At 36.6% G+C, this 18422-nt stretch overlaps 1 long non-coding RNA gene across 1 annotated transcript in view; it reads right to left on the bottom strand.

Annotated features, from left to right (window-relative positions):
- Positions 1-543: 543 nt before the first annotated feature.
- Positions 544-18422, bottom strand: part of LOC129526262 (uncharacterized) — an 83817-nt gene continuing 65938 nt past the window's right edge. Inside the window, exons 3-4 of the long non-coding RNA XR_008670891.1 lie at positions 4765-4812; positions 544-589 (exon numbers count right to left, since the gene is read on the bottom strand). This is a non-coding gene — a long non-coding RNA (uncharacterized lncRNA). The remainder of the gene's footprint in view (positions 590-4764; positions 4813-18422) is intronic.

Genomic DNA, 18422 nt, shown 5'->3' on the forward strand with positions numbered 1-18422 from the left:
AAACCCCATCTCTACTAAAAATACAAAAATTAGCTGGGCGTGGTGGCGCACATCTGTAATCCCAGCTACTCAGGAGACTGAGGCAGAAGAATCGCTTGAACCCGGGAGGCGGAGGTTGCAGTGAGCCGAGATCATGCCACTGTACTCTAGCCTGGGCAACAGAGTCAGACTCCGTCTCAAAAAAAAAAAAAAAAAAACTTCTCAGTGAACTCAACACAGGCAGCTCATCACTTGCCACTGGATAAAAATGCAGGCAAAGCCCAAGACTTTGCAGGTCACTCCTAGATAGTGTGAAGTCTTGCAGATGCTTTAATTCACAAACCAAACATTAATTCAGTAATTAAATTTCTAGTCTCATTTGTTAATCAACACTTCAAACTTGATTTAGAATTAAGAAAACTTTTCCTGTCCCCAAAAGCACCCTGTTGCCTGCAGGTGGGATCACTGGAGCTGATCACACACAGCTTCTCCCCATCTTGAAATGGGGTATGTAGCTTCTCTCTCTCCCTCACTCACCTCTTCCGCCTTTTCTTCTTCTCTGTTGCTAACCCTGTCTCCCATTTCTTCTCTCTCTCTTGCTAATTTTCTCCTTTACTTGCCAGACATGTTTTGAAAGAGAGAAAGAAAAAAATGGATTAGGATAGAGTACTTACTGCTTGGCTGGTACTGTCAATGAAGGCTTCTCAATGTCTGAGCTGGGGAAGTGTTTAAGGAGCACTTATTCTCACACAGAGTACTTTCACACATTCAACAGAAAGTCCCATGCACTGAGTAGCTCTCCTGAAGTTCTTTCGACACTAACCATGCATTCTACTTCCTTGGCTGCTGTGCTACCTCAGTCCCCAGTTTGCTGACTGGTACCTGCCAAACAAATTTTCTCCATGGGAATTTCATTGCCTTTCCACAGAGATCCTCTTGAGTAGAATTTTCTAAACTTTCTTTTAGGAACATGAGTGATCATTCCCGAAAAAGAGAGAATGAGACAGTGAACTCTCATGCACTGTTATCCAGTTGCAACAATTATCAGCATTTTTACCTATTGTTATTTCCCTGGGATATTTTTAAGCAAATCTCAGATTTTCTGTATTTCACTGGGTATAAATTTTTTTTTTTTTTTTTTTTTTTTTTGGAGACGGAGTCTTGCTCTATCACCCAGGCTGGAGTGCAGTGGCATGATCTCAGCTCACTACAACCTCCGCCTCCCAGGTTCAAGTGATTCTCTTTCCTCAGCCTCCCGAGTAGTTGGGATTACAGGTGCACACCACCACACCCAGCTAATTTTTGTATTTTTAGTAGAGACGGGGTTTCGCCATGTTGGCCAGGCTGGTCTCAAACTCCTGACCCCAGGTGATCAACCCACCACAGCCTCCCAAAGTGCTGTGATTACATGCATGAGCCACCATGCCCAGCCCACTGGGTGTAATTTAAAATGGCTCCAGGCTAGCTCTTTCTCCCAACTGGCCCTCATCTGGCCCAAAGGAAACACTCACAAACTTTCTGTGCTGACCAACTTTGGGGTACAAGCCAATCCCCCAGCAGCACTCTTCTTCACTCTGTTACCAAAACAGTTCAATGGTCCTTCTTTCTTGCCATCTAGATTTTCAAGGCAGTATGTCAGAGTGCATAGCTAACTGCAGGAGCTGTGCAGTAAGTGCTATAGGTAGACTTCAGGCCAGGGCTTAGAAAATACCACTTATCTATATTCCTCCCTCTTGCAGAGAAAACAATGCACAGGATAGCTCTCTCGGAAAAAAAAAAAAATCTCAGTATACTGTCTCTCAATACTTTTATATCTGAATTTTAAGTTATCTTCAGTGGGTAAAATAGTTCAAGAGACTCCTAACCAGTTTTCTGATGCCTCCTGCATAAATTCTGTATGTTGTCCACCATATCCAACAGGACACAGAAATTATTGTGACTTGGTGTCTTGCTCAAAACTTTAATAGTCTGATTTAACTTAGATCCAAAAGGGTAAGCTACAAAGTGGTTCCCCATCTCTACAAAAAACAGAATAATTAGCTGGGCATGGTGGCACATACCTGTAGTCCCAGCTACTCAAGAGGCTGATGTGGGAGGATGTCTTGAGCCCAGGAGTTCAAGGCTGCAGTGAGCCATGATTGCATCACTATTGCAGCCTGGGGAACAAAGACTCTGTCTCAAAAGATTAAATTTAATTTAATTTGAATTAAATTTAATTTGAAATAAGAACGAAGAAGTTTCACACAGTACATACCTAACTGTATTTGTTTCAATGACATTGATGCTAATAGAATTTTATTTTATCTTCCAGTACTTTAATTATCCTAAATGATAGATATTTGTAAATTTTTCCACTTATAGCTACTACCAAGTCACTTTATCCTACATTAACCTGTCAGTGGTAAATTATTATTGGTTTCCCACTTAATTCTATTAGTATTCTTACTTTTGAAATTAAAATATGATTATCTGTGGAGAGGGTCATGCTTTTGATATTAAATATGATTAGCTTCTGGAAAAGTGATTAGCTACATTTATGTTCTATTGCCACAGTTCCACTGAGATTTGCAACTTATTAACCCATGATAGAGCTAAAACTGAATCATTGTATGATAATGAATACATTCACATGCCATTGGCTGATTTCTTTCAGGTATAGAGAAGCATAATTTGCAGATGCGGGTGACATAGAAGACTACCTGAACTTTCTTCCTAAGTTTACCCTCATACAAATTTAGAGTAAGGTGACTAGTCACTGATGCTATATTCCCTATATGCAAGATTGCCAAAATTCTACGAGGGACTTGAAGAAAATTTTGGGCAATTGCATTCTCCTTCCCAAAGGTATTCTGAGCTACATTACACAACAGGCTTCCGCAGAGCAGAAGCAATGCTTATCTTGTTCACTATCTATAACTGTAGCCCAGCTTAGCATCCAACACTTAATAGGTGCTTAGCAAATGTGTGTTGAATGAATGTGTATATCAAACAATCAGGACTTGTGGGATTTAATCATACAGCAACTTACTTTTTTCTTCTACTATCCCTTGAAGATATACATGACAGGGTATATTTTCCCCTCATCTGGATAAAAAAACATGGGCAGCCCCACAATTGCTGGTAACTCTTCAGTAATTCAAAATCCCACACTGATTTTAAGTCACCAAGCAGACTCTCAGCTCTGTACTCTGAATGTAAAGATCAGTATAATTGCCAAAGCTTTCATCCTTATTTAAAGTTCTGTCTTCTCCAGTTGGGGCCTGCTACAGGGTGAAAGCTCTGAGTCAAGGAAGGACTGTGGTCAGTTTTTTTCTGCTTTTTCCTGCTTCTCCTTTTCCAGTTTGTTACCTAAGGTTTCTGACAAGTCTGGCAATTAGCCATAGGAAAAGAAGAGAAGAAATTGGAGCAAGAAAGTTCTTAATTAACAAGCCAAAACCTGAGCAACAATTTGTATGTTTATAACGCATACAATTGACAAAGAATTACTATCCAGATACTTTATTTTTAATTTCTGGAAAAGGGATACTAAGTAAAAGGCTAACAATTCTTAGAAAAATTGAGAACAGGCATTTTTTTCTGAAGAGGAAACAGATGGCCAATAATTATTTTAAAAGATAATCAAGGTCATTGAAATAAAAGATGAGCAAAATAAAACATCAAGGAGATATAATTTCCTACCCACCAGTCAGGCAAATTATGAATTCTGATGATACAACATATCAACAAGAACATGGGGGATATCCGTGGCTTGGATTTGTAGAAATGACAACTGGTACAACCACTTTAGAAAATAAGCATCGCCTACTAAATTAGAAGAATTACATAAATAGCCCATCAATTCCATTCCTAAACAAATACGCTGAAGAAAGAAACACTTGTATATGTGCATCAGGAGACATGTACAAAAATATTCATGGGAAACATATCTGTAGCAGCAAAAATGTGGGGGAAATCCAAATGCCTATTGATAATGAAGTGAATTAATCGTGACATATTAGTAAAATATTGTGCAGTGAAGAGGAAAAACTGCAACCACAAGCATTAAAATGGATGAATCTTAACAGTTATATGCTGAACTGGAAAATAAAACATTTTAAATGTATAGGAACAGCTATGCATATGGTAAGATCTTGAAGGAAAACAAGAAAGTGTTAAGCATACAACTCAGACTAATGGTTATCTCTGAGAAGAAGGGGAGAGAGATGGGTTCCAGGAAGAGCAAACAGTGGCTTTAAGATATTGGTATGGGCCTATTTGGTAAGATGGGTTAGCAAGTATATGGCTTTTCTCTTCTTTAAATTGCACTTATATATAATTTATACTTTTTTGCATATATACTGCATTTATCAATGTTGAAGGCAAAGACAAAAATAAAACAAGAAAATAAACAATTCAGGTTGATCGAGTTTACTGAATCAATTGTGATTTTAATTTTTTTACTTTCAGTTCTAGAGGCACTAATTTTCAAGGAAGTTCAGGAGAGATGCCAAAGAGAAAGAACAAAAGGTTGTGACATTTTGTTCAAGACTTGGATATTTATGAAGTACATGATGACCCCCCAGATTATAACACAGAGAAAAGCCATGCAGAATTATCAGCAGGATTTTGTGTAAACATTCCCAGTGTGGGGGGAAAAGCTACCATCTTACCATGAGTTAAATGGAGTTACACTGCCCATCTGTTCATACTCAGTGCTCCCTTATGACTAATGTCTTGTGGTCAACAGGAGTGCACAGGCTTTGGTCACAGTCCAAACTAACTTTCATTCCCAGTTCTACTACTCACTTATGTGACGTTGGGCAAGTTCCTCTATCTCCCTGTGTCTTTCCTCATCTGTAAAACGAGAATAACACCTACGTTACAAGGTTAGGAAGGTTAAGTGGCACAACACATACATGGCAAAAGTGCCGAAGTACTTGTAAGGCGCAAAGAACTGAGAGTTCCCATTTTTAACATCAGTATCGTCACACACCATCATGTAATTAGTAGGAAGAAAGAAAAAAACATATCTATTAAGTAATTTTCATAAACATGGTTTAACATGAAGTTGAAGGCTTCTCAGAGCATCTTTGTAGTTCTATAAATTTTAAATACCTTATATTACATATATACTCTGAATCACTACTAATGTAGACTCTATAAAAATCCTGTTATTTTATTTGTTCATACCCCCAAGTACCTGAACTAATAAAATGGTATTAATGGCTATTTACATAAATTTACAATTCTAAATTAGACCTTTAATTTCTATAATAAAAAAGAAAGTAGCTCATGCAATTTCCCATTTTTATTTTCCTACATGGAATACAGTAGCTCTAACATAATGTATGACTTTGTGAATATTTCCAGGGCTGCTAATATTTTACCTAATATTATATCTTGTGTTTTTTGATCTCTGACCCTCGTTTGTACTCCCAGAACCCTCATGAGCAATGTGTACTATGATAACCCTTGGTAGCAGAAGCAGGACTGAAATTGAAGTTAAATCATCCACAGCAAGAATCTTTCAAGGAGGCCTCTCAGGGTCAGTAGTAATTTTTTTCCATGTATATTTCTCCACTTAAAGAATGTTTCTTAAATATTTGATTTATCAGGACTGAAATATATGACTTATTTTGAAATAGATCACTAGTAAACACTATAGAGTATGAATATGACCCTAAATTCTTCTTTTTTTTAATTTTCACATTATTCATTATATCAATATATATTCCCACATCCTCTGGGGAACAACGAAATGGAACAGCAGAGCACATAAGAAAATTATGAGACAATACAGCTTTTAAAAGCTGGCAAAGGTAATTTATTGACAAAAGAAGAAATAGAAAAACATTATTTTTAAAATTAAATTGAATCGTTGCCTTAATATTTACAAAAGGTGAAGAGCATTTGAAACCAAAAATGGATATACTTTCCTCAAGGGAGGAAAAAGAAATATTAGCAGGAATCAGAAACAGGTGAGGACAAGATTATAAAGAATTATAACACATTAGGAGCAAACACAGGAGGGTTATGATATAAATGGCAAATGGGCTGGAAAGGATTTAAACAGTCAACGGAAGCAAATAAGGAAAAGGCATTAGTGAAAAAAACATTGCAATTTTAGCACAAAGACAGCCATAAAATCACTAGAGTAAGCTGTAATTTAGAAGAGCAGTTAGAATTACTAGTTAGTGATAACTTTCAAATGTTATCAAATGTACCAATTTTCACGTGATTACAACCCAAATCAAATCATTGAGCAAAGTTAATAATGTAGCATCTCCCACTTATTTACCAAAGGTAAAGTGGCTTCAGCTTTCAATTCACAGCAATAGTGTCTACACCCAAAGAGTCTCCATTCTTTCTCCCATTCCCATTACTTACACCTGATACATTTCCTCTTCAATATCAATAAATTGTTTTTTTTTTTTTTTTTTGGAGTCTTATGCTGTCACCCAGGCTGGAGTGCGGTGGCATGATTTCGGCTCACTGCAACCTCCGCATCCTGGGTTCAAGCGATTTTCCTGCCTAGGCCTCCCCAGTAGCTGGAATTACAGGTGTGCCACCAAATCCAGCTAATTTTTTTGTATTCTTAGTAGAGACAGGGTATCGCCGTGTTGGCCAGGCTGGTCTTGAACTCCTGACTTCAAGTGATCTGCCAGCCTTGATCTCCCAAAGTGCTGGGATTACAGACATGAGACACCCCGCTTGGCCTCAATAAATTGTTTCTAAAACCCAAATTTAATCCTAGGATTCTCCTGCTTAAAATTTCCTGCAGTTTCTCCATCACCTACAGGCAAAGCCCAGGTAAAGTCAAATTCCTCCACTCAATAGTCCCCTTGATTTCGCCTCTGTATGTTTTTCTACTCTGCTTTCTGCAATGACTCTGGGCCCTCCAGGTAGACTGAAACATTCAAAACCGCTAAAAGCACAGGCCTGAATGCTTCGCTAACTTTGTACCTTCTTTTCTCTCTACCTGGAACATCCTTCCTCCCCTTGTTCACCTGGGAACTTTCTCATTTTTCATGACCCAGAATCCTGTCAATGGCAGAGCTTTGCTTTTCTCTGTTTTGCATGTCTCTAGGACATAGGAGGGTATCTGTCCCAGAGAATATTCAGTAAATATACATCAGGGGCATGACCACAAGTAACGTTCAAAGATTTTATTAACAGGTTTTTTGGTTTCTGCTGCTACTTCCAACCAGTGTAATTTCATTTTCCTTTGTTAGAATAGGGTGTCATGGATTTAGGTATCCTACCATAAGCATTTCAAAACTGACAAGATACAATGAACAGTGGGTTGATATGAGGAGGGGAAACAGTGAACCAGAAATGACTGCTTCTTACCAGCTATATGATTTGACTCGAGTTTCTTAAAATTTCTCAGCTTCAATGTGCCTATCAGCAGAATTGCGATATTCTCACTGGGAATTGTTATGATTACAAAATGTGATTGTGAAACTGCTTATTTGCTTTTTTGTTTGTTTGTTTCTAAGACATCACCTCTCCTCTACTACTGATTGATTTTGGTCAATGAGTTCTTTCATTTGTGGCCTATTTTTATCCCTTCAAATAGGTCAGGGTTATTATATTATCCTCCCCAGGATTTTGGTACTGCAGTAGCCTTGAGATCAGAGTCATAGGTAACTGGTAGCATTAAAAGGCTAAGAATTTGTTCTTAATCAAATAGTAAGACAGTAATGGCACTACAAATAGAACCACATTTTTTATATTCTCATTTCCTTCCATGGAAATGAGCATACTTTTCATTTGCTAATGAACTACACGAAGGTCATAGCCATAGTCATATTGAAATAGACACTCATCAGGTAATGCACTACAGCAGTGTTTATAGGTGGAATAATTATTCAATCAATCAACTTGCTATTAAGTGAGTGCCTACTCTGCACACGGCGTTTTGCTAAATCATGTGGCAGACAAAAAGAAGTAGAGGACACCTTCTCCCACAGTCTCAGAGCCCAAAATAAATCAGCATGCACTTTGAAAAAAATAAACAATTCTTTCTCATAATACAGTACCTAAAAGATAGCTAAACAGTCACATATAAAATATAAACAGCTTCATCAGATGTAGCATGTCAATATATTCAATGATTCACCCTCAAAGAAAGTTTTTTGTGGTGGTTTAAAATCATATAAGGTAGGTCCAATCTCAAATCTTGAGCCTGGACTTATTGACACATTCACACCTTCATCCATCCATTCATTCAATCATTCATTCATTCATTTACTCAACTATAATTGAGTGGCAAAATATCTATTACCAGAATTTCAGGAAATCGTGGAAAGGCCTACCTTCCTGGATGCTGAGCATGATGGGGAGAAGCATGGGTTGGGGATTTAAGGCAGGAGAGCATAGACAAAAGGAATACCAGAAAGAAAGAGTGGGAGGCTATAAGTTACTACCAAAGTCCTCCCCGTAAGTCCTTAAGATTTCAATAAAGTTAACAAATTCACAATATCCTAAGTGAAGCACGACTGTTTGAGAGAAAATGCCAAAAGATGATACCTAGGGTTAACCAAGATGGCAGGTTACCATGCAGAAGCAGAGAAAGAAGAAACAATGGGTAAATAAGAGACTTACATGGAATTGCAGAAGGACTGCTAGATATTCAAAGGCCATGGATGACCAAGAGACATGGAGGCACCATACATCTGGGTTATTGTCTTAGTCTGTTCCGGCTGCTATAACAAATACCATATACTGGGAGACATATAAACAACAGAAATTTATTTCCCACAATTCTAAAGGCTGGGTGGTCTAAGATAAAAGCACTGGCAGTTTGGGTGTCTGGTGAGGTCTCACCTTTTAATTCATGGACAGCCATCTTTTCACTGTGTCCTTATCTGGTGAAGGGGGTGAGGGTTCTCTTCTTGATTTATTTTATAAGGACACTAGTCTCATTCGTAAGGGTTCCACCGTTGTGACATTATCACCTCTTAATGCCATCACCTGGATGGTTAGGATTACAATGAGTGATTTTGACAGGGGGAACAAACATTAAGACCATGGCAGTTACATATCAAATATTTATTAAGTACCTACTATGTGCCAGCCACTGTGCTGGATGCTAAGAATACAAGAACAAACAGTCCCTGATTTCATAGTGTTTACAAACTACTTGGAGACATACAGAATGAAACAAGTGATTATACTGTAGAGTAGTAAGTGTTAGAATAGAGGCTGTGTGATACACAGATGAACATAAAGGAGAAAGAACAGTTGTGCCAGATGCTTTCTGGAGCAGACGATATCTAAAGAGAACAGGCTCCAGAGTTAGAGACCTGGATTGAAATCCTAATTCCTTCACATACAGGATCCATGATCTCAGGAAGATTACTTAAACTCTCTAAGCCTCAGATTTTACATGTGTGAGAATGAGATAATAAGAGTTCCTAGTTGATAGCTTGTCATGAAGATGGTATGTTTAAGCAACTAAAATAAATTCATAATGGCTGGGATACAAATTTAGAAGGTTTAGACTAAAAATGATTCGGAAGTAGTAGTCTTGGGCCATTAGATTTGCATTTTCAAAGAGGTGTCTTATTACTAAAAGAAAGTTCTCATTAATGCTTTCCAAAACTAGAGATGTGTTGATGGAGATGGAGTGCAATAGATTGCTTTGAGGAATATTTCAGTACTTGGGAATTAGAGGTGAGGGGTGGGGAGAGACTAGAAAAATCTATGATAACTCCAGATCTCTGGCATGAGCAAGGATTGTAGCATCATTCCTTGAGACAGGTAGCAATGAAGAAAAAGCATATTAGGGGAACATCTTGGGAGAAATGGTAGGTTCATTCTGATTGTATCAGGATGGAGGTGCCTGTAGGATCGATCTCCAGGTGGGAACATCTAGCAGGCAGGTAGATACGTGAATCTAAAGCTCAGAAGAGAGAGCTGTTTGGGAAAAGAGATGATAATGAAAGAGTAATTGAAACCATCCAAAGAATCTGTTCAGAGCCAAAAAAAAAAAAAAAAAAAGGCCCAAAATAAGTAATGAAGAAAAGACCACTTAAGAAATAGGTAGCTTAAAAAAAGGCAATGAATTATGTGAAAAAGGACAATTTCTAAAATATCACAATGTTAGAAGAGAATTTTTTTCTTACATAAACCATATCTTTAAAATGGAGAACATTCTTTTTGATAAATTTGTGGAAAGTTTCCACCCTCATGAAATTACTTACTAACATTTACAGCATGCTTATCATCTGCCAAACACTATGTCATCACATTTGGAAAATGAAGACACTTGGGCTTGGTAAAGTTAAGTAAATTGCCACAACTGTTAAGTCTTAGGGCTTATATTCAAACCCCGGAATCTGACTCTGGAGGCTACAATCCTAACACCTGTGTAATTCAGTAATTATGAATGTCGGGATCGGATGGGACCTTAGAAGTCATCTAGTTCAAATCTCCAAGTCAGAAGAATAATCCCTCTTCAATAAATTCTAGCAGAACTCATGAAAAGAAACAATACCTCAAAGGACATCTCATTTGTTGTTAAAGAAATCTAGTTCTACATTTAGAGAAAAAAATTGCCTTCCATGTAGCTTCTACTCTTCGAAATACCAAATAAACAGGGGTATGAAAATGAGGAAAACATTTGTAAAAGTTGCTAATACTTGATATGTAAGCTTGATACAATAGTATAAAATGAGAATATATATATAAAAATTTGACTTATGATACAGATAAAAATTCTAAATAAAATACTGAGTGATTGAATCCATAAGAAATATGACACATAGTATTTAGTCCAGAAATTCATAAATGATTAAACAATATAATCACATCAAAAAATTAAATATTATCCATATGATTATACTGACAGATGCCAAATAGGCACTATTTTTAAAATCAGCAATTATTTCATTAGGTATTTTAAATATAAGGGAAATAGAAGAAAATTGCTTAAGTGTGATACAGTCTTTTACAAAACGAGCTACGAAGATCACAATTAAATACATACTTAAATCACTTTTACTAAAATTAACAATAAGACAGGGATGATACCAACCTCTACTATGTTCAACATTAAGAGGTTTCACTTACTAAAATAAAAAATATCAAATAATTGGTATAAATACTAGAGTAAAGGCAATAAAAATTTCTACATTTGATCCATGAAACTCTTACTATCAAACTGTAATTAATGAATTTGAGAAGATGTCTTGATGCAGGGAAAATACACAAAAGTTCACTGCTTTTGTCTATAATACTAGTCGACAATCATTATTTGAAGTAGAAGAATATTCCATTTGCAATAGCAATAAAAAATATAATTTAACCCAGGAATTAATTTAACAAGAAAGATACATGACATATATGAAGGAAGTTACAAAATCTTATGGAAAGATAAAGAACTCAATGGAGAATACATTATTGTATATAAAGACTTAGTCTCACAATGTGGTCAATCCTTCAGAAATTTAATGCAATTTTGATCAGAATTTCAATTTGTTTTCTGAGAACTGGGTAACATTATATTTTATATTTGTTATATTATAACATTAAATTTTATATTTAAAATGTTTGAGATAATCATAAAAAACAATACAATATTATAAAACCACGACTAAAGTAGGATACATGGAGGATGTTTGTTGCAAGATTTTTTTGTAATGTCCTAAAAGCAACCAAATTGTTCACTCATAGAGTAACAGTTGAGCGAATTTTATTACATTCATTATGGAATGTTAAGATGCTTATATGATCAAATTTTTATAAAATCTTAAACAACAGGATCTATTAATGTCTTTGAATACATATGTTAGGAGGAATATAAATTGATTAATGTGAGCGTAGAAAAGACTTTGGTTCAGAGTGAATTAAGTGAAGAGAAGGTGTTCAAAGTGAGGAGGTCATTAAGAGTTAACATCAGAAGGAAGGGAGAGCAGGGAGGGAGGCGGTGAGAAAAATAGTCAAAAAATGGAATTTGCATGGTATAACATTAACTGAGAAAGTAGAAAAAAAAGGATGAAAATGAAAATTATAGGGACAAATGAAAACACAGATCTGATTTTCAGCATGGCATTTTAAGGAATTTTTATTTGGTTTGTAATATGGCCTCATAAATAAAGTTTTGAGAGAAAGAGCAACTTGCAGAATAATCTGTTTAGGGTGATCCCATTTTTTGGAAAAAATACACATATAATATCTCTTCTCTAAAATGCAAATCAAAACCACAATGAGATACCATCTCACGCCAGTTAGAAGGGCAATCATTAAAAAGTTAGGAAACAACAGATGCTGGAGAGGATGTGGAGAAATAGGAACACGTTTACACTGTGGGTGGGAGTGTAAATTAGTTCAACCATTGTGGAAGACAATGTGGTGATTCCTCTAGGATCTAGAACCAGAAATACCATTTGACCCAGCAATCCCATTACTGGGTATATACCCAAAGGATTATAAATCATTCTACTATAAAGACACATGAACACATATGTTTATTGCAGCACTATTCACAATAGCAAAGACTTGGAACCAACCCAAATGACCATTGATGATAGACTGGATAAAGAAAATGTGGCACATATACACCATGGAATACTATGCAGCCATAAAAAAGAATGAGTTCCTGTCCTTTGCAGGACATGGATGAAGGTGGAAACCATCATTCTCAGCAAACTAACACAGGAACAGAAAACCAAATGCCGTGTGTTCTCACTCATAAGTGGGAGTTGAACAATGAGAACACAGGGACACAGGGAGGGGGGCATCACATACCAGGGCCTGTCAGGGGTAGGGAGCAAGGGGAGGGATAGCATTAGGAGAAGTACCTAATTAAGAGATGATGTCTTGATGGGTGCAGCAAACCACCATGGCACATGTACACCTATGTAACAAATGTGCACATTCTGCCCATGTATCCCAGAACTTAAAGTATAATAATAAAAAAGTCTTCTCTTCAGTTACTTCAGTGAACTAGTATTCAGAATGTATAATGAGGAGCTTGTTAACTTTTCCTTTCTATCTGCATTATTAGATGTACTTCAGAAATCAAGTCATACTTCCGTAATTTTTAAAAATCTAGTACAGTGAAAGGAAGGAGGAAGAAGGCAGGGAAAAGGAAGGGAGGCAGAGAGAGAAGGAAAGAGAGCTAGAAGGAGGCAGTTAGAAAGATGGGATTCTAAATAGAAACTAGAGGCCTCCTCCTTAGCATTATTGGGTCTGCGTGGCCTTCTCTAACCAAGATGGACCAGGTACCTCTTCTGCGTGTTCCTATAATACTCTACACTCACCACTTTTGTATCAAATAGAACATTGTATATAAAGGGCCTGATCACTTCTCTGTATCCTCTTGAATTCATGCAGGATTACTTTATTTTATTATTATTATTTTTGAGACAGGGTCTCATTCTGTCACTCAGGCTGGAGTGCAGTGGCACAGTCATAACTCACTGCCCCCTCAAACTCCTGGATTCAAGGGATTCTTCTGCCTCAGCTTCCTGAGCAGCTGGGAATACAGGTGCATGCCACCACACCCAGCTAATTTTTTCATTTTTATTTATTTGTTTATTTATTCTACAGATGGGGTCTCACTATGTTGACCAGGCTGGTTTTGAACTCCTGGCCTCAACCAATCCTCCTGCCTCAGCCTCCCAAAGTGCTGGGATTATAGGTGTGAGCCACAGCATCCTGCCAGAGTATTACTTTATTCACCCTCACATCCTTTGTGATAATCACAGTGCCTGTCACAAAGTAAATGCTTGATTCATAGTTTTTGGAGAGCGGGTAAACTATTTCCCGTACCAAGGGAACACAGTAGGCAGCCAGTAAATGCTCACCCCCTTTTTAACTAGGTGTTGCCATGGTCTGACAGTGTGTGTCTCCTCAAAGTGCACGTGTTGAAAGCCAATCCCTAATGCAATCGTATTAAGAGATCGGGCCTTTAAGAGGCATTAGGTCACGAGGGCGCTACCCTCATGAATGGGATTAGTGTCCCTATAAAAGATCCCCAAGGGGGGCTGTTTGCCCTTCCACCAAGTGAGGAAGCCTGAGAAGGTGCCATCTATGGAGCATAGAACGAGCCCTCACCAGACACCAGATCTGCTGGCACCTTGATCTTGGACTCTCCAGATTCTAGAACTGTAAGAAATAAATTCCTGTTGTTTGTAAGTTAGGCAGTCAAAGGCATTCTGTTATAGCTGCCTGAACAAACTGAGACAGATGCCTTTTATATTTACAAAATCTACTATTTCAATTTTAAAAACGATTTTTATTGCTCAAAATTATGACTCATATTTCTCTTTTATTTTTACCTGAATGAAAATAATCTAATTATTTACTTAAAACAAAGTGCTATAAGGTTCATCAAAGAATCTGAGTAAAATTTTTATTAAAATGGACAAAAACTCATTCCTTATGTTATCTAATGAAAGGAGGCAACGTGCACATGAGGTGGATTGGACAGAATGTGGCTCCTGAGAGGTGCTCAGTGAGTGTTCAATGTGAATCTACAACAGTGTAAATTGCATTTGTAGTTTAGCTTGAGCAACACACACAATGGACAGACTTTGGGGATTTCTTGACTTGGGTTGGCAACATTAATGTGGCGTAAATAACATCCAAACACTAAAGGGGAGACAGAGAAGTTAAGGACTTTTTAAAACTAAAAGAATTTCCATGACTTTGGCATGTAATTAAACCAATGAAGTTTCCCAAATACAGATGTTTTTTAAGTGTTGTGGAAAACTAAGGTAAATTGCATAGAAGATTCAAATCTCATCATTCCTTTACCAAAAAGGTTTTGCTCTTCACACTGAAATAAGCTGCTGGGGAACAAAAGAAATTAAGACATATCTGCCTTTGAAAGAACATCTGCTTAACTATTATTAATACAGTGAAATAACGGTAGTAATAGGAATAATAACATGACCTATAATTTAAAGACTCCAAGATTTTAGATAAACACATCAAATGCTTTGCAAGCCTCCAGACCAGTTTTATTTGAGTGTGAGCTGCCTTTAAAACTCATTCCTCATGAGCAAAGAACAAACACAAGAATTCGGTTTAGTGGGAGAGAGTAGGCAGGTGAGTGGGTGGATGGGTAGAGAATGTTTCCTAACTTCTCTATCATCTGTGAAGAAAGAGTAAAGAGCAGTCTACCTCTGGGGAGAAGGAGTAAGGTAGATAAAAGGCAGCACATTAGTTAAAGTTGGACAGCACGATCTTTATCACACCTACTTCTGACTGAGCACATTATTAACATTGTTCATAGCCAGGATATGCCACATGTCCTCGTCCACAGCATGTTGAAAGCAGACAGCATATTGTTTTTGCAAAACTTTGATATCATATTACCTTTAGTTAATCTAATAGACACTGAGTTTGTCATAGCTTGTTTACTACTATAACCAAACAGAAGGTTTAAATAACATATAATAAAACGATTAAGATGAAGACGGTTAAATGAATGCTGTTGATTTTCTTTACACCAAAATGGGACTCATGAACTTAATGCTTTTCTCCATCAAAGTGCACCACATTTAAAGCCAGAGTGAGATGCTATCAATGCCCACTTTACTTTCAAATGCTTTGATAAGGCTTTATCAATGCCATTCATTTTTCTTGGAGTAATGAAGTAATGAAGCCATTACATTTGTAATGCAGGAAGCATCATTTTGTTTCAGCATCACACACACAAATGGAAATAAAACTTATTTTCTCTTCTTCCAGATTTAAGTAACGTAACGTTGCTAAATCAGAGAAAGAGGCAGCTGCCCCCATCCTTTCAAGACTCGCACCTCTCCTGTGCTGAGGCAGGTCGTGTGACGTTTCCCACTTATTTATGTTTTTCCCTAATGAAAGGGTGCTTCTTTGTGTGGCAATAGATAGTTTAGATTTTTTAATATTGTTAGTGTTGAGAGATAAACACTTTGGTACATATTGGAGAGTAATAAATTGTGTCGAACATTGATAAACTAACGCAATTACCAGCAAGGTCAGAGAGTCAGCTAATTTAGAAATATCAGTCCTAGGATTTTGAGTTGTCCCCTGGAGAACTGCAGCCACTTTATTACAGCAGGAGGGTGAGGAGAAAATGGTACATTAGGATTGATCTTTTGATCTAATTGTGGAACTCTGCCATTCCTTGTTTGACCAAAAATGCTTACCAAGCAAGAGGAAACATAGCACAACTAATTGAGGACCATCCCTTACAAACCAGACGAATTCTGGGAAATAAAGGACAAATTGCACCTGATATTACTGGTATGAGGTAGCTGTCACCGAGATGCATGTTTGTGATTCTTTTCAAGGATGTTTTTTAAATCATAATTACAAACAAAATTTAGTATATTCAACCAGTATAAGGAGAAAAATTCATTTTTACATTTGTCACCTGTGCTGATAAAATTCTAACAAATTTTGAATGAAATATTTAGCACCCCTCTTTGGAAATGGGGCTTAAATTAGACTTCGGGGTACTTAGCTTTCAAAAAACTTTCATCTCCAGGAAATGTTTTATGGGCCTTGTATATTTTTTAATATTTATCTCCTTGCTATCAATGGTACAAAGAATAAGCATTGCCTAACTTATACCTAAAGCTACATTTATTCTAGATTTTCTAAATTCTAGACTAAAATGTAAGTATAATTTTCTGTTTACATTATTATTGTAACTCTTAAGATGATTTAGTTTAGCTTTCACCCAATATCTATCAGGTCCTGGCCTCTAGGACTAGGCTAATTTGACTGATTGTGTTAAAGTCAAACTGGGTAACATCCTGATTCCAGAGTCCAAATAGAGTTCAATTGAAATAAGATTCGTGTTTAGCTACCAGGCACATCATAGGCACCAGCAAATTGTGTTACTTGAGAAAGCTGTTTCAAATGTAGTCTCTTTTAATACATAATCCCATTTGATAAGGGAGTCACACAGGAAGCACTAAGACTGCAAAATGATTAAAAGGGTATATATGCAGCATCTTTGAAAGGCACGGAATTGACAGCCTTTCAGAAGTTCAGATTCTCATATTGGACAATAACAAAAATGTCTTAAGACTCTGCCCTAATATTTCCATGCAAATATGTAAGTTACTTACAACTAGTAAATTCTGATAATCTAATAAGTTTGGATTACATCTGAAAATCTTCCCCTTGGATATTATGCTTCCAAAGCAGAAATCTTTTAATACAGGAATTCGTGCTCAAATGGTTATAAGACAATCAGGAAAAGAAGTAAAAATGTGGCATCGTTTACTGCAATTCTAATTTCAAATGGAATCAAGTTTTCCAAATAGTAAGGTAATTAACAGGAAGAAAAAACTTCTTAAGAAGCTGAGTAAGGAAAAAGATGTCATTGTTGAATGATTATGGACCACACTTTTAGTTCTTTGCCAAGATTCAATTCAGTGCCTGCAATTTTCAGACTCACAGACACGTCTTGCAGAATCCAGAGCCCTTTCAGTTTCATTAAGTTTTCCTTCTATATCCTCAGTTGCTGTGAATTTGGCTGTATTATTGAGTACTTAAAGTTCACTCAAGGATGTTCGTATTTTCAAAACAGGATCTTGAGAACACAACTAGAATGTTGACAATTCCGTACTGTGGCAGCAGATTGTACTAATGTACACAGCAAATAACCGATGTCAAATTGATGCAGCTGCCCAGCTGTCTGGCCTTTGTCTGCAGGTTTAATTCCCAGAATGGGACTGGGGTAATCCCTTTGTGATACAATCAGCTCTAGGGGTTTAGTCACTTATATTACATTATTGAAGGGATGATGAGCTGATGATGGGCTGATAACAGGAAGATTGCATTAGGCAGAATATTAGCCCAAATACCTCTGAGATGCTAAACTGCTTCTGTTGCTGGAACCTTACACACAGTTTTTGTTTTTTTGGTTTTTCTTTTTTTTATATAAAAAAAAGCAAATTGAAATCTTAGGATAAGTCTGAAGTAGTTTGCCTAGATAAGAGTCCATATTTAATGCATATAGAAGATAATTTGCACAATAAATGGATAACATAAAAATTTGGAATAGAGAGTATATTTGCATAACATATTATATATTGTGTAAAGTACATATATAACATATACATATATACATATGATAACAGTATAATATTATTTTGGTAAAGTCATACAAACCAATAGATTTGTCACAAATTATATCATGATTTAAAATACTGACTGCCTTTAATTTCAAGAATTTGAAGCAAATTTCACTTTCAACATTATTTTGAGACTGGCATCATGAGCTAGTGTGTCTTTCCTCTATCAAAGTTCTCACCAGCAAAGGCATTAATACTTTGATTTTCCAAGGGGAGTGATGGCACGTTATTTGGGTTAGTTAGCAGGCCGGTACCCTCTGATCTTATAATTCTGTGAGAATGAGAACTTCAGAATTTGTGGAAGCAATCTTGTTCCAAATAGGACAATAGTACTTTTCCTAACCTGCAAAACAGAATTCCTTCAAATAAATGGTTTAATTG

The sequence above is a fragment of the Gorilla gorilla genome, chromosome 14 (assembly GCF_029281585.2).
Source record: "Gorilla gorilla gorilla isolate KB3781 chromosome 14, NHGRI_mGorGor1-v2.1_pri, whole genome shotgun sequence".
In the NCBI taxonomy this organism is placed as follows: domain Eukaryota; kingdom Metazoa; phylum Chordata; class Mammalia; order Primates; family Hominidae; genus Gorilla; species Gorilla gorilla.